The following is a 27,007-nucleotide window of genomic DNA, read 5'->3' as shown; positions in this document are numbered from 1 at the left end:
AAGAAGCCCAAATGAAGGCTCATAAAAAAGCAGAAATGGTTAAAATAAAAGCAGAGAAAGAAAAAGAAAACATTCTACAAGAAAAAGCAAGAGCTGAAAGAGTAGAGGCCTTGGAGAAACTTGTCCTTCGAGCTAGCTTAGGGAATAAGTACTTCAATTATGAGTTTGCATCACAACCTAGTGGCAAGACTTTCCCAGAAAAGTTCTTGACTACGGATTTAATAACCTTTAAGGTTATAGACAATCCTAGGACTCACTTAATGAGCTTTATTGGAATTATGGCATTGAAAGGGGTTGAGCATAACTTATATTCATGTGCTTTTCCTCTTTCATTAGACCCAATTGCTAGATCATGGTTTTATAACCTCGATGCAAAACAAACTTCCACTTGGAGTGACGTTGTAAAAGCATTTTTAGCCCAATATGGAGACAACATCGAGCTCACAACTACCTTGAGTGATCTTGAATTGCTTAAGCAAGAGGAAGAAGAAGGCTTTATTGACTTCTTTTCTAGGTGGCGATCAAAGGTTTCTCTTCTTTCACAAAGAACTCCGGATCATGAACTTGTCCCAAAGTTCATGGATAATATGTCTCCACCATACAAGTACCATTTACAATACCTTGGTTTAGACACATTTCAAAAGGTCTATACTATGGGAACAATAATTGAAAGGGACTTGATAAATGAAACCATGAATCATATAGATGGACTAGATTTTTAGAGAGGATTTCACCTACCTCAGAATCGGACAAAGCTCGAAGATGCAATCTGAAGAAGTTGTCAACAATTCAAGATGTAGCACCCTATGTCTTGTTTTGTTTCTTTCCTTTTATGATAGACTAAGAGATTCATGCAGTCGAATCTACTTATTTTGTACTGTCATTAATTAATGAATAAAAAAAAATTATGTTTTCAAGTGTGTCTATCTTGTTCTCTTTTCAATCTCTTTATTGTTATTAGCTCAAATTAAATGAAACATATACATACAAACAGGCAATATCAAAAAGGCATACATACTCAACACTTTAAGAATCTTGATGAGTTTTGGCTTACTAAATTTATCGAAGGAAAAGAGGCCCATCTTTGGCCCACAAAGAAAGGATGTGATAATTACACCAACACAAGAGGCAAGTTGAAACTCCACAAAGATAATCCCATGTTCTTAACCTTAGAGCAAATCCATCTTTTGGTAGCCCTTTTGAGTCTTGTCAATTGAGCATTAGTTATTTAACCTACATTATTCCAAACCTTGGGATGGGAATGATGCAATGAGATATAAATGATTTGGGAAAAGAAACATAATAGGGGGACACAAAGTTAGTCTAAATCCAAAAGGAAAGATCCAATGCAAATGAAAGAAAAAATCATTCTAAACCCAAAACCAAACTTATCCAAAAAAAAAAAAAAAAAAAAAGAGGAAGAAAGAAGAAAGAAAAAAAAAAGAGAAGACAAGGAAAAAGGCACCTAATGTAGGAGTTGTCACACAAAGTAAAATGATTTAATTTGAAAAGCACCAAAAGTAAGGGATTAAGGGAGTATACTTGAGCCTGTTCATTTTTCATAACCTTGAGCTTAGCCACGTTACAACCCTGAAAAAGCCCTCCTTGAGGTAGACCATAACCATGTACCACAAAATCATCATTCTACGAAAATATGTCCCACCTTAGGCCTTTGCACTTATGGACCTACTATTGAGTAGTTATTCTCATACATAAAATGCATAAAGTGTTGAGTAATGATTACAAAATCATATATAAAAAGAAACAAATAATTTGGATGATTTGATAGCCATTGGCTTGATGACATCATTTTAGTAAAGCAATCGAATCAACCTAAATTCGATGTTTTCCATATCTTTAGCCAAGAAAAATGAGATGACTACCACTTTAAAAAACAATCATCTTATTTTCTTTTAATAAAAGGGTTATTTATTACCAAGGTGATTCAAGTTCTATATACATTGCCTGGAAAGAGAACGAGTTAATACAGTAAATTGATTTGATATATTGACAGCCTCGACGTCAACTTTAGATGGCTTTTACAACTCTTGAGCATTGGTCTTCATACTTATTATGAGCAACTAATATGTCTGCCTGCGTGGGATTTCTTCATCCTCTCTAAGCGAGGAACATTGATTAAACATGATCACTACATGAAAAATATGATCGTTATCGCTGTTACACGTGTACCTCACTGCCAAGTCATCACAATAACTCAACTATTAAGTCAATAATCCTTGCTTTCGAAAACATGTCTAATTCTCTTTCTTTATTCTTCTACGGGAAAGTTGGATTCCCGTTCCTTTTTATGCAAATCCGTCTTTTTTGTTAATTTATTTTTTGGGGGGTAAGTTAGGATGATCCCTCCATTGGCAAACTAAAACTCCAAAAATGGTAACAAATTTTTGCTCTTTGGGGGCTCAAAAAAGCCAAGACATCCCTACTTCCCTCTATTTACAGATTTGAACTCATTAATTATGTTAGAACATCAATGTCATGCAAAGCTTATTATGAATCATCTTAATAACTTTAAATGACAAAAGGAAGAATATTACTTCCTACTTGATCAAACAATTCATGATAAATATGTGCAAAATCCCACAAGTCAAAAATACAAATCTTAGGGCATCAAATAAACATGAGAAACATCCCCTAGCATATATATACATGAATTCTAAAAGTCACCTAAGTCCACACTTGGGGGCTACAAAAATATAGGTCTATTCTAACTTATATTAAGACCATATTTTGGAAAGTGATTCGAATGACTTTATACATCATTCTAACACTCCATCAAACCTAAGTTTGATAAATATTCATTTTCAAACTACATCACCTGTTTAATTAGAAGAACTTCACTTTTAATTAACAAAATAGGACAATGATGACAAACACTAAAAAAGGGAGAGATCACAAGATTATACATACTAAAGTTTGCTCACATTTTCATATCTTTGTTGAATTAAGTTGCAAATTACAACTTAACCTCATCAATCTTGGACAAAAAAGTCACACTCAATTACGAGCTAGACTTTTCTTTCCATTTTGGGTCTAGTTTTGAAAATAATATGATTTTGTATTTTGCCTACTAGAAAAAGTTGCTTCATTTTATTTCAAAACAAACAAACTTTCATTAAATTGGACCTTCTCCAAATTTTGAATTCTAGTTCGAAATAACATGTTTCTAATAATAGTCTTCAAAATTTCCTTTCTGAATTTTTAATTCATTTCGCCAATGAATAAATTTTAAGATTCTCAATAACCGTTTGGATAATACATGTATATACATAAATATTTCCAAAAGGAATGAACTAAGATTCGACTTCTCCTTGACTTGAACTTATTCTCGTCTAGTCATCCGGCGAATATTGGCTTAGGGATGGTAAACGAACCACCTACAAGACCAAAATCAAAGATTGATAAGAACAAAGAAAATATTTGATGTTCTAAAATCAACTTTGAGAATAAAATCACCGCAATGATCTTTACAAACGTTTAGACATTAGGTAAAGATTACTAAACCTTAACTACAATTGTTTTTGGTTTATAAAACTAGCAAGGAACTAACTTGCTTCCTTAAACATGGCTTTAGCTAAAATGCGTTAGCCATGTCATTGTCCTAAAATGTTCTCAAAAAACAAAAACATAGGATACATAGGCTCATTCCAACATCATGATGATATGAATGGCCTAAACAAAAGCAAGTCATTAGAACTACCCTAAATTGGGGGCTCCAAGACTTGTGAAATAGCAAGAATGTGCATAACCCGACACATGGGGGCTCTAATATCCACAATAAAAAAATGAGATATTCATGTCATTTGAGTTACTCTCGAGAATCACCTAATAAACTACAAATGGTTTATGTAGATCTCGAGCCTTACAATTTTCAAAAGCATCACAATGATTCAATAATCATTTTGTTCCTTTGAAAACTAAGTTTGCAACTAAACTTGGCCATAGAAACAAACTACAAACATATCACATATTCGTGCAATTTTCAAGTTCAACTTCAAAAACTAATCTTAGTGCATAATTGTTGTTTCAATACTTCAATTTACTCTAGAGATTAAAGAGTATGACTAGTATAGAGCTAAAGAAACAAAATCATGAGTATCAAAATAGAGACCAAACGAATACAATATGCCTGCTCATATGAAAGTTAAATACTCAATCATTCATCATGAAAATTGTATCAGGACACTTTATTAACATAAGACAAACAATTTCATGAATTAGAATGTAAAACAAAATACTCCTAAATTCTAAATTAAGGAGTCTTCATTTTAAATTATTCTCTAGTGTTGCACACATTGGAATTTCGCAAGGAGGATAACATCTACTTTCTTGAGCTTCAAATCAGTAACAAAATTTGAACTTAAAAGAAAGAATTCGAAGGTAGCAAGAATAGAGGAAAAATTTGAACAACATTTCATTTTCCCTCTTACTTGTTCTAATGAATGACCAATATTACTAGACTTAGCAAATTTCCTTTGTTAAAACTATGAATGGTCAAAAACGATCTAAACACACTAGTTTAATCGTTTCCAAGATCCTAGTTGTTATCATAATAAGACGAAACACAGGATTTCTAGACCCATTTCAAGCAACATGAAAGGGTCTAATTATTAATAAACAAGTCATCGAAGTCACCCAACATTGGGGGCTACAATATTCGAAAACATAAAATGGGGGCTCAAAAGCCCGAAGTATAGACAAACTACTCTAGTTCGATGATGTCTTCAAGAATTTCCTAATCTAACTAGCTTTGTGTAAATCTTGGAATCACAGTTTTATAAGTGAATAATAATAACCATCGGTTATTTTTATCATTGATAAAACCAATTTTGCAACTTACGCATGAAAAAAAAATAAACATGAACAATTTCATGCTATTATCAAAGTTCAAAGTTTCATTTATAATTTTAATGAATAATTGTTGTTCTAAACACTTCAAATTACATTAAAATTGACAAGTATAGTCTATGTGAGCAAAAAAGAGAAATAAAGTTCAAGCACAAACTCAAAATTTAATGAACAAAAAAACACACACATATATGGTTGTATATGCTCATACAGAGTCAATACTTTGCCACTTCACATGAAATTTGTTGCAATTTATTACTTAAACATGTCATAACAACAAAACAAAAAAATTCATGAAAACAAGGCGAATGAAAAACTCTAACTTCTAGGATTATTCATTCGGCTTTCTCCATTTTATTGACCAAGTTCAAAGCCTGGTAAAATAAAAGGAGCAAGATTTACTTTCCTTAGCTTCAAACGACAACCAAAAATGGAAAGAGATCAAAATTGGCGAAAGAGGAGAAGAAGAGAGTGAGCTGCAGATCACGCTTCTCCAACTCTTTTTACTAATTAAATGTTGCGCGCAACTAATCAAGTTGCGCGTGGCATCCCAGCGCAACCCAGTTTCTTGCCCGCGCGACCTACTAAGTTGCGCGCGGACACTGGTCACTTAAAAGACCAGTACTCAGATTTCGATCCATTTTGAACCTTTTTCCCAATGGTTTTGTACGTTATTAGACGTAATAATGCGCGAATTATCAAAATCTTCTAAAATTGCTTCGTATCCAGTAGTTTCTTTTCTTCTTTGATAGTTTTTTGCATCATCCTGCATGCCCACCGTGCTTTGTGCCTGCCCTAAGCATACATTTTGGACGTTTTTCGTGAGCGTGTCTTAAGGCGTTCCGTAGTGGTGCTTTATGTAAAAGCTCCCATAGACAGGTTTGTCATTTTACTGTATTGACTTTAGAAATGTCACGTTCTTTTCTTTCTTTTTGGCGTCTACATAAAAAACGATGGCGTTATCATACAGCATAAAATTGTATGGTGTAGGTGTTGCGTAAAATTTCACCTCTTCCCTGTAACGTGATCTACCTCCCGTACCTAAAACGGTAGAATTTCTAACTTTCTTTAGGCGTTATCTAAAACGAGTCGACTGGCGCGCCGAACCATTCGAGAACAGACACTTCTTGATTGGAAGCAAATACGGTAGTTAGTGAGCTTACTGGCTTACCGGACAGTTAGGGTGTCTGTCCACCCCCTGTATAAAGAGCGACGTGCGATGTCGCATCTATTTAGGCATGTGCCCCCAGTCCTAAGACACATGTTTTCATCTTGTGGACAAAACTGTTGAGAGAGTTGCCAATTTTCTTCTCTCTCACTGGATTTAGATAAATGCCTCTAGTCCTGAGACATGTATTTTTATCTTGTGGATATCGAATACTGCGTTTTGGCAAGCGAGTGTCAAGAACTTTATTCACGTGTTAGGCTACGAACGCCGAAACACCTCCCTTTTTATCATCTTTTTAACTTATTAAAATCAGACTAAAGTTTCAATGACATATCGAGGGACTTTAGATTAACAATGCCATAATTGAGAGGATATCATCCCCTTTAATCCTTTTTAAACCGATTTCTTCTCATGACTTGACATCACCTAGGATAGCCTTTACTTGTAAAAGCGTTCTACATTTGCAAAGAATCAATCTAGATTCTTTAGCGCGTTAAGACTAGAAAATACTTTTTAGCCTTAATACCTACTTGTCTCAAACACTTAGCGAATCAAGGATTGTTTTGACGTCCTTAACATTACTGAAAGATTCTCTATTCTTAGGGAACTTCGCAGAATGAGTCTTGTAGACATCTACTTTTGGCCTCCTGTCCCGACAGGAAGTGCAATGACGATAAATAAAACCATATTCGTGTTGGATTAAAGTGAAGAACACTTATGGATAACTGGTTAAATTGCAAGAACATAAAAATAAGCTAGCCTAACCCAAAAACAAAAGCATTAAGGTCCAATCAACTAAGCCCAATCATAGTTAGGCTTAAGCCCGAGCTTAAAACCTAAAATAACGGATTTAGAGGCGCCTAGGTTAAAATTAATGCTGCCGCAGATAAATCCGCGCGCATCTCAATGAGTCGCGCTGGTCTGGCGCGCGCAACTCATAAGGTTGCGCGCAACACCCAGCGCAACTGCTAGTGATGCGCTTGCGGAAGATGCAGAATTTCATAAAAATATGAAATCAAATCTTACCATAAAACCGGGCGCAAGACAATCAGTTGTGCTTCCTATAGCAGCGTAACTAATCCACTTGCGCTGGGCTGTCGCGCTCAACCCTTGCAGATGCGCGCAACACCTGCTGCGGCAAAATGTTCAAAACCCTAATCTTACCCATTTCCTATAAATAGGGGCTTAATATGAGGCTCAAACAGAAAAAAAATTAACCTAAAACCCTGGCAGAAACTTTGTGAACTTGTGTGCTACTAAACCCTCTTGTCCTAAACACTCACCCCCTTTAATACTTGTTACTACAGTGGAGGTTCCCGAACAAGAAGGAGTCCATAAGTGTTCTAAATGAAGATCTAGCAAAGAAAAGTGCTATAATCCCGAGCACTTAGATCAATCACCTTTATTTTATTGTTTAAACAACTTTAATTAATTAATTAGTGTTGTTTGATCACTTTAACCAGATTTCTAATTAATCAATTCCACATAGTATATTGCGTTAAATAAGAATAGAATTGAATAATTAATTGTTGATTTATCACTTAAGCGAAGGCGAATCTTGTTTATTTTGTTCTTTTCACAAATTTGAATTAAATAAAGAATAACGACTTTGCAATGTAATTCCTACGTGATCAATGCGTGTAAATAAAATCAATTAACTTAGTTTTAATTATCGCGTTGCATATATTGTTTGGTGATGAAATTGTGAAAAAGGAAGAGCTAGTAGAGGCAGTAACTAGGGCTAGAATAGCGTATCCTCCCTAAAAGGAACGTTATTTTAGTACCCTCGCCCCCGAACTCATTTCTGGTACACGTAGACCAATTTGGGCATGGGTAAACTTATGATTCGTGCTAATTATACCTTGAACTCTACTTGGGAGAAAGGCATGAACGAGGTTTATGAGTTTTCTTAAAACTCATTGGCGACTCCTACTTATTTCTTATAAAAAAAGCGTGATGATAGGATCAATTCTAATTCAAGGTCCCCAAACAGTTAGGAATTCAAATCCTAATACACCCTAATAAGTGTAAAGTCCTAGGATTTTTAAAGGGCCATAGGCATTTAAGGAGTAGGATCCCCTACGATGGGCACACCCATATCGCCAACAAAATGTTGGGAGGGCTATGTCATGGGTCAACATGTTGAGTGATTGGTTCGTGCATTGTCCCTTAAGATATGGTACCTTTGGACACCCAAGCCTTGACCTTAGAATGGCATTGAATGCTTTGACAGTTCCTTTTATGTGCTTATGTGACTACATGAATATGTGCTTGTATGCTTTGTATCTAATCTAATTCCAACTTGTTACATAGGGATAAAAAAAAAATTCGCAAAAATTGTGATTCGACAAAAAAAAAAAAAATTGAAAAAAATTGTATGCACTTCGATTTATTTATTTATTTATTTTATTTTATTTTTTTAATTTTTTTTTGTCGAACCTACTAGGTAGCATGCGCAACTGTCAAAGTTGCGTGTGCCCTACAAGCGCAAGTTCAGAAGTTGCGCGCGGCACCTCCGCGCAACTCTATGTCTTGCGCGCGCCTACTGCTCAACGTCGACTTTGACTCGTTACGAGCAATATCATACGGAGAAAATGATATTACCGTTTCAAGGTTAATTGTTAAGTAGGTGCTAAAAATATCTCTTTGGCTAACAACGTTGTCTAACTTAGTTACCTTTACTTTCATCGTCTTTTCTGTTTTTTCTTTTTTTCAAAAAAATCAAAAAAAATGTTTTCATCGTTGTTTTTGCGTTTTTCGCAAAAAAAAAACGCATGTGGAAGATTCTACTCTTGGAGTTGCACTTTCCACCTTAGCGCAAGACGGAAAATTGCGCGCGATACTGTTTTTTATTATGATGATTCGTTTACGTACTTTATAATCGAACTAATGACATTACTTCTTATGAGATTCGTCATTAGAAGTTTGCGTCCCTTAATAGGAAGTCATCAATATGTTTATTCTTAAACATGCCTATTTACGTGTTCATCATGTTTTAGTTGTAATTGATCAACCTTGATTTAAGAGTATAATTTATTTACCTCTTCTATGGTTTAAAAAGAAAATTCCGAGAACCTTACTTGGGATGTTTGCCTTACACACAAAAAAAAAAAAAAAAAAAAAAAATCGTTCTAAAAAAATATATGATACAAAAAAAAAATAGAGAGAAGATAATGAATGATAAAACCAAGAAAATGATTTAATTATTTCTTGGATTTTACATTCGGAGGCCATCATTCTTTTTAAGCAAATAGTAATATTTATCCTTTAAATATGAGCAATATGAGAATCATATTTAAAAAAAAAAAACGATATAGATCTCTATTGTAATCTAAATGATCAACAACTACCATAGTATATTTGATCATTTTAAGGAGTGTGTTTGGGTCAATTAATATTTCTAAAATTTGATGAGCATTATTTCAATCCAACTTTCTTGCCTTTCTCTTCTACCTTTTTCGAAAACAATTCATTTAAAGTAAAATTCTTAGATGATTACCTTGTTGAAGTCAACACAAATCATGAGATTCAATTAATGATTGTTCGTGAATTTTTTGACATTCTTCATCAACAAACTTGCTTAAAGTGAATTCGTATTACAAGGATTAAAAAAAATAAATAAAACAATCATTTTGACTTTGATTCATTGTTTGAATGGTTGGCAGAAAAGGTTTAAGTGAACGCGCTCAATTTCTCGTGATACACATTACTAGATCATCTTCCACAATCATGTACTAGTCCAATCATAGGTGACAAGGCAGTATTGGAGAAACTTAGACAGGAACCCCAAAACCTAAAGGCCCTACGAGAAGAAGAAGCCCAAATGAAGGCTCATAAAAAAGCAGAAAAGGTTAAAATAAAAGCAGAGAAAGAAAAAGAAAACATTCTACAAGAAAAAGCAAGAGCTGAAAGAGTAAAGGCCTTGGAGAAACTTGTCCTTCGAGCTAGCTTAGGGAATAAGTACTTCAATTATGAGTTTGCATCACAACCTAGTGGCAAGACTTTCCCAGAAAATTTCTTGACTACGGATTTACCAACCTTTAAGGTTATAGACAATCCTAGGACTCACTTAATGAGCTTTATTGGAATTATGGCATTGAAAGGGGTTGAGCATAGCTTATATGCATGTGCTTTTCCTCTTTCATTAGACCCAACTGCTAGATCATGGTTTTATAACCTCGATGCAAAACAAACTTCCACTTGGAGTGACGTTGTAAAAGCATTTTTAGCCCAATATGGAGACAACATCGAGCTCACAACTATCTTGCGCGATCTTGAATTGCTTAAGCAAGAGGAAGAAGAAGGCTTTATTGACTTCTTTTCCAGGTGGCGATCAAAGGTTTCTCTTCTTTCACAAAGAACTCCGGATCATGAACTTGTCCCGAAGTTCATAGACAATATGTCTCCACCATACAAGTGCCATTTACAATACCTTGGTTTAGATACATTTCAAAAGGTCTATACTGTGGGAACAATAATTGAAAGGGACTTGATAAATGAAACCATGAATCATATAGATGGACTAGATTTTTAGAGAGGATTTCACCTATGTCAGAAATGGACAAAGCTCGAAGACGCAATCTGAAGAAGTTGTCAACAATTCAAGATGTAGCACCCTATGCCTTGTTTTGTTTCTTTCCTTTGTTTTTTTATGATAGACTAAGAGATTCATGCTGTCGAATCTACTTATTTTATACTCTCATTAATTAATGAATAAAAAATATATTTTCAAGTACGTCTATCTTGTTCTCTTTTCAATCTCTTTATTGTTATTGACTCGAATTAAATAAAACGTATACATACAAACAGGCAATATCTAAAGGCATACATACTCAACACTTTAAGAATCTTGACGAGATTTGGCTTACAAGATGTATTGAATGAAAAGAGGCCCATCTTTGCCCATAAAGAAAGGATATGATGATTTTACTAACACAGGAGGCAACTTGAAACTCCACAAAGATAATCCCATGTTCTTAACTTTAGAGAAAATCCATCTTTTTGGCAGCCCTTTTGAGCCTCATCAGTTGAGCCTTAGTTATTCAACCGACATTATTCCATAACTTGGGATGGGAATGGTGCAAAGAGATATAAAAAGGAAATTAGGGGAACGAAACATAAGAGGGGGACACAAAGTTAGTCTAAACCCAAAGACCCAATGTTAAAGAAAGAAAAAATCGTTCTAAACCCAAAACAAAACTTGTCAAAAAAAAGAAAAAAAAAGAGAGAGAAAGAAAAAAAAAAGAGAGAGAGGACAAGGAAAAGGCACCAAATGTAGGAAGTTGCCACACAAAGCAGAAAGGTTTTAATTTGATAAGCACCAAAAGTAAGGGATTATGGGAGTATACTTGAGCCTGTCCATTCTTCATAACCCCAAGCCTAGCCATATTATAACCTTGGAAAGGCCCTCCTTGAGGTAGACCATAACCATGTACCAAAATCATCATTCCATGAAAATATGGCTAATCTTAGGCCTTTGCACATATGGATCTACTAGTGAGTAGTCATGCCCATATATAAAATACATGAAGTGTTGAGTTATGATTACAAAATCATATAAAAAAATCAAATGATTTGGATGATTTGATAGCCATTGGCTTGATGACACCATTTTAGTAAAGCAATCGAATCAAACTAAATTCAATGTTTTCCATATTTTTTTTGCCAAGAAAAATGAGATGACTAATCACTTTAAAAAGAAACACTCATCTTATAATAGGGCTATTTATTACAAAGGTAATTCAAGTTCTATTTACATTTCCTAGAAAGAAAAAGAGTCCATACAATTAATTGATTTGATATATCGACAGCCTCGACGTCAACTTTAGATGTCTTTTACAACTCTTGAGTATTGGTCTTCTCACTTATCATGAGCAACTAATATGTCCGCCTTTGTGGGATATCTCCATCTTCTCCAAGCGAGGAACATTGATTGAACATGATCGCTACATGAAAAAATGATCATTATCGCTATCACACGTGTACCTCAGTGCCAAGTCATCACGATGATTCAAATATTAAGTCAATGATCCTTGCTTTTCGAAAACATGTCTAATTCTTTTTCTTTATTCTTCTATGGGAAAGTTGGATTCCCCTTCCTTTTTATACAAATCCGTCTTTTTTGTTCATTTCTTTTTTAGGGGGTAAGTCGGGATGATCCCTCCCATTTGGAAACTAAATACTTGAAAAATAGTATAATTTTTTTGCTCTTTGCCTCAAACTGGGGGCTAAAAAAGCCTGGACATCCCCACTTCTCTCTATTTACAGATTTGAACACGTTATTTATGCTGCAAAATCAATGTCATGCAAAGCTTATTACGAACCATCTTAATAACTTTAAATGACAAAGGGAAGAATACCACTTCCTATTATTTGACCAAGATAATTAATTATGTTACTTGATCATACAATTCATGATAGACATATGCAATATTCCACAAATTGAAAATATAAATCTTGGGGCTTCAAATAAACATGAGAAATATCCCCTAGCATGTGTATACATGAATTGCAAAAGCCACCTAAGGTTACACTTAGGGGCTACAAAAATATAGGTCTCACCTCAACTTTCGTTTTGAAATAAGACCATATTTTAGAAGGTGATTAGAACGATTTTATAAATTATTCTAACACTCCACCAAACCTAAGTTTGATAAACATTCATTTTCAAACTACGGTGCTGATTTAATTGAAAGAACTTCACTTTCAATTAGCAAAATATGATAATGATGACAAACACTAAAAAAAACATAAATAAAATTAGATATACAAAAGTTTGCTCACATTTTCATATCCTTGTTGAAATAAGATGCAAATTACAACTTACCTTCATCAATCTTGGACAAAAAAAGTCACACTCAATTACGAGCTAGACTTTTCTTTCCATTTTGGGTCCAGTTTGAAAATAATATAATTATGTATTTGCCTAATAGAAAAAGTTGCTTTTCAAAACAAATTTTCATTTAAATTATTGAAACCTTTTCGAATTTTGAATTCTAGTTCGAAATAATATGTTTCTAACAAAAAATAGTATTCAAAATTTCTTTCTGAATTTTTGTTTCATTTTCTCAAATAAATAAATTTTCAGATTCTCAAAAACCGTTTGGATAATACATGTATATACATAACTATTTCCAAAAGGAATGAACTAAGATTCGACTTCTTCTTAACTCGAACTTGTTCTCATTGGCTTAGGGATGATAAACAAACCACCTACAAGACCAAAATCATAAATTGATAAGAACAAAGAAAATATTTGATGTTCTAAATAAACTTTGAGAATAAAATCACCGCAATGATCTTTACAAACGTTTAGACATTAGGTAAGATTACTAAACCTTAAACACAATTGTTTTTGTTTTGTAAACAAGCAAAGAACTAACTTGCTTTCTTGAACATGACTTTAATTAAAATGCGAAAGCCATGTCATTGTCCTAAATATCTCAAAACAAAAATAGGATATATACATAGGTCCATTTCAATATCATGATTATATGAATGACCTAAACAATTCCAAGTCATTAGAACTACCCCAAATTGGGGGCTCCAAGACTTGTGAAATAGCAAGAATGCGCATAACCCGACACATGGGGGCTCCAATATCCACCAAAAAAAAAAAACAAAATGAGATATTCATGCCATTTGAGCTACTTTCGAGAATCGCCTAAACTACAAATGGTTTACGTAGATCTCGAGCTTTAAAATTTTCAAATGTATCACAATGATTTAATAATCATGTTGTTCCTTTGAAAACTAAGTTTGCAACTGGATTTTGCGATTAAACAGGTTAAATACTCGAGCTATTTTCAAGTTCAACTTCAAAAACTAATCTTAGTGCATAATTGTTGTTTCAATACTTCAAATTTACTCTAGAGATTAGAGAGTATGACTAGTATAGGGCAAAAGAAACAAAATCATGATGCATAAAACATACTTGCTCATAGGAAAGTTTAGTACTCAATCATTCATCATGAAAATTGTATCAAGACACTTTATTAACATAAGACAAACAATTTCATGAGTAAAAATGTAAACAAAAGATTCCTAAATTCTAAATTAAGGAGTCTTCGTTTTAAATTATTCCTCCATTGTTGCACACATTGGAGTTTCGCAAGGAGGATAACATCTACTTTCTTGAGCTTCAAAACCATAACAAAATTTGAACTCAAAAGAAAGAATTCGAAAGTAGCAAGAATAGAGGAAAAATTTGAACAACATTTCATTTTCCTTCTTACTTGTTCTAATGAATGACCAATACTACTAATGGTCAAAAACGATTTAAACACACTAGTTTAATCGTTTCTAAGATCCTAGTTGTTATCATAATAAGACGAAACATGGGATTTCTAGACCCATTTCAAGCAACATGAAAGGGTCTAATTATTAAAAACAAACAAGTCATCGAAGCCACCCATTATTGGGGATTACATACAATATTTGAAAAACATAAAATGGGGGCTACAATATTTGAAAACATAAAATGGGGGCTCAAGAGCCCGAAGTATAGCCAAACTACTCTAGTTCGATGATGTCTTCAAGAATTTCCTAAACTAACTAGTTTTGTGCAAATCTTGAAATCACAGTTTTATAAGTGAATAATAATAACCTTCAGTTATTTTTATCATTAATAAAATCAATTTTGCAACTTATGCGTGAAAAAAAATAAACATGAGTCGCAAGAACAATTTCATGCTATTATCAAAGTTCAAAATTTCATTTATAATTTTAATGCATAATTGTTGTTCTAAACACTTCAATTTACATTAAAATTAACAAGTATAGTCTATGTGAGCAAAAAATGAGAAATAAAGTTCAAGCACAAATTCAAAATTAAAAAACACATATATGCTTGTACATGCTCATACAGGATCAATACTTTACCACTTCACATGAAATTTGTTGCAATATATTGCTTAAACAAACAAATTCATGAAAACAAGTCGAATCAAAAACCCCAACTTCAAGTTAGGATTCTTCATTCGATCCTCCATTTTATTGACCAAGATCAAAGTCTGGTAAAATAAAATGAGCAAGATTTACTTTCCTTAGCTTCAAACGACAGCTAAAAAATGGAAAGAGATCAAAATTGGAGAAAGAGGAGAAGGAGAAGGTGAGCTGCAGATCGCGCTTGTCCAACTCTTTTACTAATTCAAATGTTGCGCGCAACTCATCAAGTTGCGCGTGGCATCCAAGCGCAACCTAGTTTTCTACGCACGCCTGGCCAGCGCAACCTACTAAGTTGGGCGCAAATACTGGTCACTTAGATGACCGATATTCAGATTTTGATCCGTTTGATCAATATTAACGGTTTTTGTTCGTCATTAAAAGTAATGGCGCGCAAGTTATCAAAATGTTTTTAATTGCTTTACATCCAGTAGTTTCTTTTCTTCTTTGATAGTTTTTTGCATCATTTTGCATGCACACCGTGCTTTGTGCCTTCCCTAAGCATACGTTTTGGACTTTTTTTGTAAGTGTGTCTTAAGACGTTCTGTAGTGGTGCTTTACGTAAAAGCTCTCATAGACAGGTTTGTCATTTACTGTACTGACTTCAAAAATGTCACGTACTTTTCTTTCTTTTTGGCGTCCACAGCAAAAAGGACGACGTTCATGTGGCGTAAAAATGTATGGCGTAGGTGTTGCGTAAAATTTCACCTCTTTCCAGCTTAACGAGATTTACCTCTCGTAGTAAAAAGCTAGAATTTCTTTACTTTAGGCGTTAGCTCACGAGTCGACAGGCGCGCCGAACCATTTGACAACAGACACTTCTTGATTGGAAGCAAATACGGTAGTTAGTGGGCTTACTAACTTGCCGGACACTTAGGGTGTCGTCCACCCCCTATATAAAGAGCGACGTGCGATGTCGCATCTACGTAAGCACGTGCCCCCAGTCCTGAGACATGTGTTCTCATCTTGTGGAAAAAACTGCTGAAAGAGTTGTCGATTTTCTTCTCTCTCACTGGATTTGGATATATGCCTCCAGTCCTAAGACATGTATTTCTATCTTGCGGACACCGAGTACTGCGTTTTGACAAGCGAATTGTCAAGAACTTTATTCACATGTTAGGCTGCGAAAGCCGAAACACTCTTTTTATCATTGTTAAAATCAGGCTAAAGTTTTAATGACATATCGAGGGACTTTAGACCAACGATGACATGATTGAGAGGACATCATCCTCTTTAATCCTTTTTAAACCGATTTCTTCTCATGTTGTGACATCACTCAGAACACCTTTACTTGTAAAAGTGTTCTACAATTGCAAAGGATCAATCTAGATTCTTTAGCGCGTTAAGACTAGAAAATAATTTTTAATGACCTTAATAGCTATTTGTCTCAAGCACTTAGCGAATCAAGGACCGTTTCGACATCCTTAAACATTTCTGAAAGATTCTCTATTCTTTGAGAATTTCGCAGAAAAAGTCTCGGATCTATTTCCTTAACTACTTTGATCCTCGTCTATTCTAGACTCGATCAACGTGGGGGCTAACTGTAGACATCTACTTTTGGCCTCCTGTCCCGACAGGAAGTGTAATGACAATAAATAAAACCATATTTGTGTTGGATTAACGTGAAGAACACTTATGGATAACTGGTTGAATTGCAAGAACAAAGAAATAAGCTAGCCTAACCCAAAAACAAAAGCATTAAGGTCCAATCAACTAAGCCCGATCATAGTTAGGCTTAAGCCCGAGCTTAAACCCTAAAAATGACGGATTTAGAGGCGCCTAGGTTAAAATTAATGCTGCCGCAGATAAATCCGCGCGCATCTCAATGTGTCGCGCTAGTCTAGCGCGCGCAACTCACAAGGTTGCGCGCAACACCCAGCGCAACTGCTAGTGATGCGCTTGCGGAAGATGCAGAATTTCATAAAAATATGAAATCAAATCTTACCATAAAACCGGGCGTAAGACAATCAGTTGTGCTTCCTATAGCAGCGTAACAAATCCATTTGCGCTAGGCTGTCGCGCTCAACCCTTGCAGATGCGCGCAACACCTGCTGCGGCAAAATGTTCAAAACCCTAATCTTACCCATTCCCTATAAATAGGGGCTTAATACGAGGCTCAAACAGAAAAAATAAATTAACCTAAAACCCTGGCAGAAACTTTGTGAACTTGTGTGCTACCAAACCTTCTTACCCTAAACACTCACCCGCTTTAATACTTGTTACTACGGTAAAGGTTCTCGGATAAGAAGGAGTCCATAAGTGTTCTAAGCGAAGATCTAGCAAAGAAAAGTGCTATAATCCCGAGCACTTAGATCAATCACCTTTATTTTATTGTTTAAAACAACTTTAATTAATTAATTAGTGTTGTTTGATCACTTTAACCGGATTTCTAATTAATCAATTCCACATAGTATCTTGCGTTAAATAAGAATAGAATTGAATAATTAATTGTTGATTTATCACTTAAGCGAAGGCGAATCTTGTTTATTTTGTTCTTTTCACAAATTTGAATTAAATAAAGAATAACGACTTTGCAATGTAATTCCTACGTGATCAATGCATGTAAATAAAATCAACTAACTTAGTTTTAATTATTGCGTTGCATATATTGTTTGGTGATGAAATTGTGAAAAAGGAAGAGCTAGTAGAGGCCGTAACTAGGTCTAGAATAGCGATTCCTCCCTAAAAGGAACGTTATTTTAGTACCCTCGCTCCTGAACTCATTTTTTGTACACGTAGACCAATTTGGGCATGTGTAAACTTAACATTCGTGCTAATTATCCCTTGAACTCTACTTGGGAGAAAGGCATGAACGAGGTTTATGAGTTTTCCTAAAACTCATTGGCGACTCCTACTTGTTTCTTACAAAAAAGCGTGATTAGAGGATCATTTCTAATTCAATGTCCCCCAAATAGTCAGGAATTAAAATCTTAATACACCCTAACAAGTGTAAAGTCCTAGGCTTTTAAAGGGCCATGGGCATTTAAGGAGAAGGATCCCCTACAATGGGCACACCCTCCTTACACCTTGTAGCACAAGAAACGGTGCTATAAATCAAACTACACACTAATCTCAAGTGGTCATTAACTGTCCAACACTTAAATGACCTCGATTAGGGATAATTTTTTATTACAATATTCAATGTTCACTTAATAGGTGTTTCTTTATCCAAGACTAGACTTGATACCCTATTTTGAATATTCTCAAAATCGAATGGACTCGTAATTTAATTCTAAACCACAATTAAATAGTTTTATGGAATAATTAGAAAAATTTTATTCCACTATGAAACTTTACAATGTTTCATCTTATGATAAATGGTTTTCTTTTTTCAAATGTTTTAAGAGTAATACTCTTTATAAAACATTTATAGAAATCACGCCCATATTTAATATGCTTCATTTCTTTCGTGCAATTGTGAATGTTGTCGTTCACTTATTGCATAGGTTTAGTTATGATTACTTTGCAAATCTTAGCATCTTCATTATCGACCACACTCATAATAAGATGATAAAATTTGGGTGTGTTATGGATTGTATGTGATTTAGGATTTATTGTCCAAGTGATGGATCCCACTCATTTTCATGATCTGATATCTTCAACTTGACAACCTACAATCATTAACGTTCAACAATGAACTTTCCACTGGACAACTTTCTTGTTATTGCCTTTAAGGTAACAACAATATTCTCAACATATATTTTAGTAGACTTCCTAATGGTGTTTTGCTTGGATTTTATTCCAAACAGGTCACAGTGATTTGGGATACCCTAGTCACTTGTGATCATGGAAATTTACCTTAAATTTCCGCACATTACAATGGATGCACGTCCATGTTACCATTCTCAAGCCACGACGCATTTTAGCTCGTGCTTATAAATGGCTTCCTTGTTAAGATCTTCATCCTTCCTAAGGATGTGCTTGCAACATCAATTCTCAAATTACATTTGTTTTCATGCGTCAAGGGCCCATCCCTTTTACTTATCCAAGTACTTTGGATGTTCTCGATCATAATCTAACGATCCATGACTTAGATTTATTTTGATTGGTAATTTATTCTTCTCATGCTCTAAACATGTAAATTGTGTGACGACTCCATAGCATACGTGATGGTTTCAATTTACAGAATTATTCTCAATTCTATTCCAATCATGTGACCTTTTAGCTTATCCAGTTTCACCGAGTCTTGATAAATTGTTTGCTATGTGATACGGTTGAAAGTTTCTACTAGAGTCTTTCTTGTTTGACTTAGTATTTATCGTAGCTCATACTCAGTTTAAACAGTTACTTAGTTTTATACATATGGGTCGAAAGTCTTTCAAAGTCCTTCAATTCATGTTTAACACGGTAAATTCCTTTACTCGTTCAAACATTTTATTAAGTCTATATAATAGATCTTAATTCCCAATACGTACTAAGTGTCGCCTTTAGCTTTGTTCATTGTCAAAAACACTTTCAAATTTAAGCATTTAGCATTTGATAGTTAATTTATAACAGAGTTCGTAAACTTCTTGTTGGACCTTACAAGATTGACTCTTGCTCCCACTAAACTTCTTATCCATAAGAATTTCTATGTTTCTCTATAAGCCAATCCTTTTATTAACTTTATGAGAAAACACGTTCCAATTCCCTTATGCAATGCTTCCTTCAATCCCATAATGGATTTCTTGAGCTTGCTTTCAAATCAAGCATTATTTAGATTTTCAAAACGCTTAGACTATTTTCATAGTCACTTCCAAAATCCTATTTTAGGAAGGCGGATTTGGTATCTATTTTTCCATATTTCATTTGTGCAATTTTGCTAGAATAATCATGAAAAGACTTGAGCATTCCGATTGGTGAATAGGTTTTTATTAAAATCAACGCTGTGAATTTAATTGTATCCTTTTCAACCAATCTAGCTATGTATGCATATACATTTCCACATTTTTTAGTTTTCTCTTTGAAAACTTATTTGCGATCGATGGGTCTTTCACCCTTCATGCAAATTAATCAAGTTTTAAACATGATTTTCAAACATGGAGTCTATTTCGGATTTTATGGCCTCTAACCATTATTCGGAATTTGGATTTGTCGTAGCTAATTTTCAAGACACTATTCCCTTACCATCTAATAGTAAATAGTATGCTTGGAAGCCTTAGGTTTATTTCTAACTTAATAGAAATTTATAGGATTCAATCCAAACATTTGGTGAATTCTATACCTATATGGGGTAATTGCATCAAACACTGAATTTCAAGGCGCTTTCAAAGCCCTTTGATTATGTTAATCTTACTCCATCACTTCTGATGTTTTGTGAGTAATGAATTCTCTTTTAAGGTACTTGTAAAGTCCTTTTGAGTATTCTTGATCAATCATTCTCATGAAGCCCTTTTAAGTCTTCTGAGATTCTCAGTTCTAGTTTCTTTCTAAGCTCGATGGTCATCAAGTTCATTCTTTCCAGTTGTCATTTTGGAAATGTGTTACTTTCCAGAAAGACACCATGTAGAGCAACAAAAATAATGCTCTCAATTAGGTTGTGGAGGTAATGCCCGTAGTCTCGCTTGTATACTTACAAAGAGACATGTATATTGTCTTTGGTTAAAAGTTCATTGTGAAACAAACAGTTATCTCTTACTTAAGCTATCTTAGCCTTTATTGAGCTATTAAGCTTCTACTGAGCCAGTGAGCTCCCACTAAGGCTAAGAGCATTAGACATATACTTGAAAAGACATTTAGAAGTTGAAGACACCCAAATGTGTCTCCCCAAAACCAAACCTAGTGATGAATACCTTTCGCGTCATTTGATTATCGAACGAGGTGAAGGTGTGGAAAGTCTAATGATGAGGATGTTTTTATTATAATATTTCTCTTTTTGTTTTCTAAAAATATTTTTTTTCTTACTCCTATTTTATGGAAAATATCCAGTCCAATTTGGTTTGGTCCATGATAAAGGTCCAATAATAGTGTAGTTGGATTGGGCTTGAAAAGAGGTTTCCAATGATATATTATAGGCCCAATTCCCATGACTTATGAGGAAGTTATGGATCAAATTAGATTAGGCCCAATGATTTTCAAAGGTGGCCCGATGATCTAGAGGAGGGCATATTAACCATTATCTTAAAAGAATGTTTTATTTAGAATAAAATATATAAAATCTGATTTCGAAAATTGCTCGGACGCTTAATTACCTGCAACCGGTGTTGAGGGTAATTACGCATGGAAAAGCGCGTTGACTTTTGGACCAGCGCGAGACGACGGCATCGTCGCCAGGCGCTGACCTTCGTCGCCTGGCGTTGGCCTTCGTCGCCTGGCGACTGAGCTCGTTGTTTGGCGCTGGCTCCTGTCGCTTACGACAAGAGGAGTTTTATTCCGAATATGATTTTCTTTGATCCCGTGATATTTTTCTTATAAATAAGGGTCGTATCTCTCTGTTTTAAAATCATCTACAATCATCGATTTATCTACAATCATCTCTCTCTATTCTCTCTCTAAAAAGCTAGAAGCTTTCTTTATCTCTATTCTTTTTCTAAACCTTCCCTTTTACAAAATTCCACATAAATTAGATCTAGACACACCTAGCCAAGTTCGAAGTTGCCTTCGCCCTAAACGTGAAAGGTTGATAATTTCTGAGGGTTTGGTCCCAAATTCCTATTTCAATTATTTAATTTAATTGTTTTATTTTATTATTTTCCTTGAAGTTACTAACGCGTGTATTTTGTTATTAGAAAGAGATACAAGGCATCGAAGTAAGTACTTTAATTGCTTTAATTGCTTTGATATAGAAATCATGCTTTAATTATTTCCTAGTATCATGTTAGGATTTCTTATTGCTTCCTAGTATCATGTTTAGGGTTAATTAAGATTTCTAATATCATGTATGGTTGTTATGATGCTTCCTATTTCTTTCTTAATATTATGTTAGTATCATGCTAGGAATAAAGTTTTGATCTTTAATGTTTAGTGACATGCTAGGGTTTGTTATTAATCTTGTTAGTATCATGCCTAGGATCTTGCTATAAATATTAAGCTTTATTGGGAGTATTATTATGATAATTATTATCATGTTGCTTGATGATTATTATTGTTATTTCTCGATCACGCCCTCTCTTGTATGTTTAAAGGGAATTTGTACTTGTAATCACGCTTAATAAGATAATTAATAATCTTGTTTAGGTTAATATGATTATAATTCAAGTGATCGCCAATAATAGGTTTGTTTGTGCATTAAATTCAACCAACATAGATAAACAGGTCTAGGGTTAACCTATTGGTTGTATGTTAGTCAGAAAGCGCACATGAATACAAGAAGAATAAAGTAGAGGCCTATTTTTAGGGCAGGTTCAATCTCTTTTAGGTTGGATTTGTACCTTCATCTCCGAATATCCAGTCATGGTTTAGGACCACTATGGAGTTAGCGATCTCTAGGTTCGTGAAGGGGTGTAACCTTAACCATGTGAACGGTTTACAAGTTCCTAAAACTTGTTGGCGACTCTTTTGCTCTAACTTCCTTCCCTTTGGACGCCACCATACTTAAGTGTATGATCACAGTGGGGCTTAAGTGTGGGATGCTTGAAATATTCCCTACAGAAGTTAATTCTATCCATAACTGATGTTCGGAACACAAATCATGCCTATGATTTGAACTTTGTGAGTTTTTCATGTTAGGGAAATGTTTGTTTATAATCAAGCATTCTTGACTCATGATTTAGATAACCATGCCATTTAAATAAATTCGCTACTATTGCTCTTTACATTGAATGTGAGTCTCTCCGTGTGTTAACGGATTGTTTGCTGATTATGGAACATAATAATAACCATTACTTGTTCCAGCCTTAGTTTTAAAAGGTCTTTAAACAAAGCATACGATCTTACAACAAACTGATGTAGCACTTCTTGCTTCATTCTAAGCTTGTAAGTCAATAACTTAGCTTTACTTCAATGGTTTGAGGTCACTTTTAAAGTGGAACACTCAAGCAATATCTGATACTCGTGAAGACAATAAGTTGCTAAGTTTAGTACAATAACATAAACTCTTGCTAGAAATGGAATTTATTCCTCTTCTTTGTTCCTTGTTTCCTATATTTCTTATCATACTTTATCTCATAATCTTTAAGAACAATTTCTTTAAGTATTTTGACTTTTATACTTTGTTAGGCATAATTAAGCATCTAGTGCGCCGTATAACAAAGTTCCATATTTTCCTTTAATTCATACTTGAATTAATACATCAATGAGTTTTACTCACTAGTGTATAAAAGCGAAAAGATATGTTGGCTGTCAAGCATTGACAATTTGAGTTTGCAACTCAATACTTCATGTTTATCAAAACTACCTAGTATTTTGAATACATGATGTCCAACCGTCCTTATGGACTTAGTTATAAAAGTCATTTATGAGAATTATATTTTAGAAATGCCTTTCCTTTCTTTGAGAACAACTCAAAGATTTTCTTTACCAATCATGGAAATCAGTATGATTTGATTTAGAATTCTACAAATATAAGTGCAAAGTATAACCATTTATCAAGATTATAACATAATAAGTTCGAAATTTAAAGCATACATGCAAACTTTCAATCTTATTAGACGTCTTATCCACGCATTAAATTAAATTTGTCCCCATTTGGCGAGAATAAGGCGATTCAAAAATCTAAAGAGTCAAAGAGTGATTAAGCATGATTTGGCTTGTCTTAACACTTATTACTCTAAGGTAAGCAACTCTTTGCTAATGGCTCGAAGCCACTCCTTGTTAGATAAATCGACGTATCTAATGCTCTGTCAACAATTTATCTCCTTTGCCATGACATGTTAGGACTCCATCACTCATATCGTTGAGTCTAACCAAAACCAACATGTATGTGATGTCTTGCTTTGGCAAACCAATCAACATAGCTTACGTTCCTAGGGAAATAGTGATGCTTAGCTTTGACATATCCCACCACTATGCACATTAGTTCGGTAAGTGTTGTTTTAGAATGCAAGTTTTACTCAATATTTTAGGGACATAGGGTTTCTATATTGGTTGATTTAAGTGAACTTAATTAATCATCGCAATATTCGAAATCCTAAACATGCATCTAACATATCATTCATATATATAAGCGTAAATATATATCGAAAAACATGAATAAATGATGCATTTGGCAACTAGCATGACCCCTTGAATCTTCATGTCTTCAAGGGTCTTGATTTTGCAACTTTATGGCTTCGTCTTCCAAGAAACTCCGTCTTTAAGACATAACCAAAATAATGCAACTAACAGTATCTACGATTAGGAATAATCTAAATATTGAGGTACAAATTTAAGCAACGGTTCGCAGACCGTATTTAGATTTATAAAAATACATGATAGAACGCAGTCTGTATTTTCTATCCTAATCGGGCCCCACTAGTTGCCATTTTTATAAAACCTGTGAGAAAATATATATTCCATTCATCCATTCACTATATGTGAATGGCTCATGCATTTTATAACGATAAATAAGTAACAATGCAAAAATACGCGTAACTAGTAACTAACTTAAGCGATTAATTGATGGGTGTCATAAATGGCACCCATTTGATGAGTATTTAGGCTGTTTTCACCTTCTTTTCATAGCTTTCCTTCTTAATAAATGCTTAGTTTCATGCTTTTCCTCTTTGTTTTACCTTTTCTCTCTTATTTTGTGGTTTTGTGCATTTTGATGGTTTTCTAGTCTTTTCTCCTTTATTTGTTCTCCTTTCGTGGTTGTAGGTATTGTACGAGGTTCGGGTCTTGATATGGATGGATTACTAAGGTGGAAGATGCTTTTGGAGCAAGCTCATGGCAATAGGAAAGCTCAAGATGCAAGGAAGTGGGTTCTTCAGGTTCTAGCTCTTGCACTCTCAAGCCGTGCTCTCATGAAGATGGGGTGTTGAACCCACTGTCAAGTGCTTTTTGGGACTGCCACTCTTAGTGTCCATCATCATCATTCGGTGCGTTCATTCGAAGCCATTAGCAAACGCACGAAGCATCGAGAAGAACCGAAGAAACCCAGAGGAGTGCGGGCGCGCAACCCACGGGAGCGGGCGCGCCTCCCCGGGTCCTTGTTTTTGCTCGGTTTCGTTTCGCGCCTCCTATAAATATGTACTTGTAACCCGGTTTTTTCAAGGAGCATTAGAAGTAGAATTAGAATTAGAATTCATATTCTTAGCTTAGTTGAGAGCTTCTCTCTCTAGTTTTAGGGTTAGTTTAGGAGTAGATTTAGAGAGAGAAAGTGAGGAATTTCAATAGTGATTGAGAGATTGAAGATTCAATGGTGACAATTGTGTTGAAGATTTTCTCTATTATCAATGAGCATTTCTAACTCTATCTCATTTTATTGCTTTGTTTAATATTCTTGCTTGTTTGGATTGATTTTCATGTTTGATGCTTGATTAGTGTAGTTGTTCTTGATATCTTGTTGATTCTTGATTTCCTTAGTTGTTAGTTGATTAGATGATGATGTTGGAGTAGTTTTTGGGCTCGGGATTGGGTGAAACTTGGGTGATTGATTGATTATGCTTAATTTGGGGATTATGTTGATTTATTGTTGATATTAAAGTGATTAATGGAAATTGTGCATGTGTGTAATTCGATTAGGCCTTGAGAATTATGCTAGATTGCATTGTGAGTCTACATTGATACGGACCATTGATTTGTAGCTTGCAATTGTCGATTGAGTTTGGTTAGTGACGTTCCTAGTTAGAGTCTCTCGTAGTTGGCGCTAGTTAGACCTCTAGGAGATAGCTTATTGAGCTCTTTTGATTGGTCTTACCATTAGTCTTCGCAACCTTTGATAGCATGTTGTTCTCGAGTTGCTACAATTGTCATGATTACTTGTTGATCCCCATTCCCTAGTGTTTTATTTGTTTGGTTGTTTGTTTTGTTAGTTGTTAGTGTTACCTCTTACCTTCGATTTTGACCTAGCTTAGGCGCATAATTGAGAGTGCTTGAACATTACCGTTCCTTTGGGTTCGACCCTTGACTTACCTCTATACTCGTATTTAGGTTTGTTAAGCGTTTATAAATTTGTTTGGCTCTAGGAAAGATTAGATAACGACCTACATTTTCCCCTCGTCATTAATCCGATTAACGCTCCTAATTAAACCTAGTCAAAGTTGTTAACCGATTATGTGATTAAGCGCAATTAAAAGAGCTCAAATAATGAAGCTCCCACTAAATTCCACATCCAACTTAATTAATTCGATTAATTAAGCCGATAAACCCAATATTTTGCCAAGTTAAAAAATTTGCAAGTGCAGCTCAAAAAACCGAGGCCTAGCCTCCAAAATTAATTAATAAAAAATTAAAATAATTAATACGACAAAACGCAAAAAATAAAATCGAGAGAGTTAAGGTGCATCGGATCGGCCTAGGAAAGCACCCGTGCACTCGCACGCACGCATGTGCTGTGCGCTGCCTAGCAGCCTTGCGCATCATGCGTGCCGAGCTGCTGGGTGGTGCCTGGCCAGCCCGCACAGGCATCATGCCATGGCCGCAGCTACTGCGCCATGGCCCCCCTGTAACCCCTTGCGCGCACCAAGCCATGCATTGCCCCACGCACCCCGAGCACCGCACGCACCAATGCACTGCCCGATCCCTCGGTAGCTACATGCGGGCTGCTATGCAGCCCTGTAATACCCCGTATTTTTATACGTATTTTATTTAAAATAAGTATTTTGAGAAGTATTTAATTAAATTGAAATGTTTTATTTAAAGTATTTTAATTATTCATTTTAATAAGTTTGGAAATATTTTATAAAAGGAAAGTTTATTTGATTAATTATTTTATTTAAGTTAGGGTTTAATTTAGGAAAGTTTTATTTTAGTAAAGTTTTATTAGGGAAGGGATTAGGAAAGATTAAAAAAGGAAAGTTTAGGGAGAAGAGTTTCTAGAGAAGGGGTATAAATATTCAACACTTGAGGCAAATCAAACTTTGCTCAGAGTGGAGAAAACCCAAGGTAAACTTCTCTCCCTTCCTCTTCACTTTTCTTTTTCTTTTTCTTTTTCCCCTTTTCGGCTTCCCCCTCACCGCCGGCCACCACCAC

The sequence above is a fragment of the Chenopodium album genome, chromosome 15 (assembly GCF_948465745.1).
Source record: "Chenopodium album chromosome 15, dcCheAlbu1.1, whole genome shotgun sequence".
NCBI lineage: Eukaryota > Viridiplantae > Streptophyta > Magnoliopsida > Caryophyllales > Amaranthaceae > Chenopodium > Chenopodium album.
The sequence above is the reverse complement of the archived record's forward strand: the minus strand, read 5'-3'. Positions refer to the sequence as shown.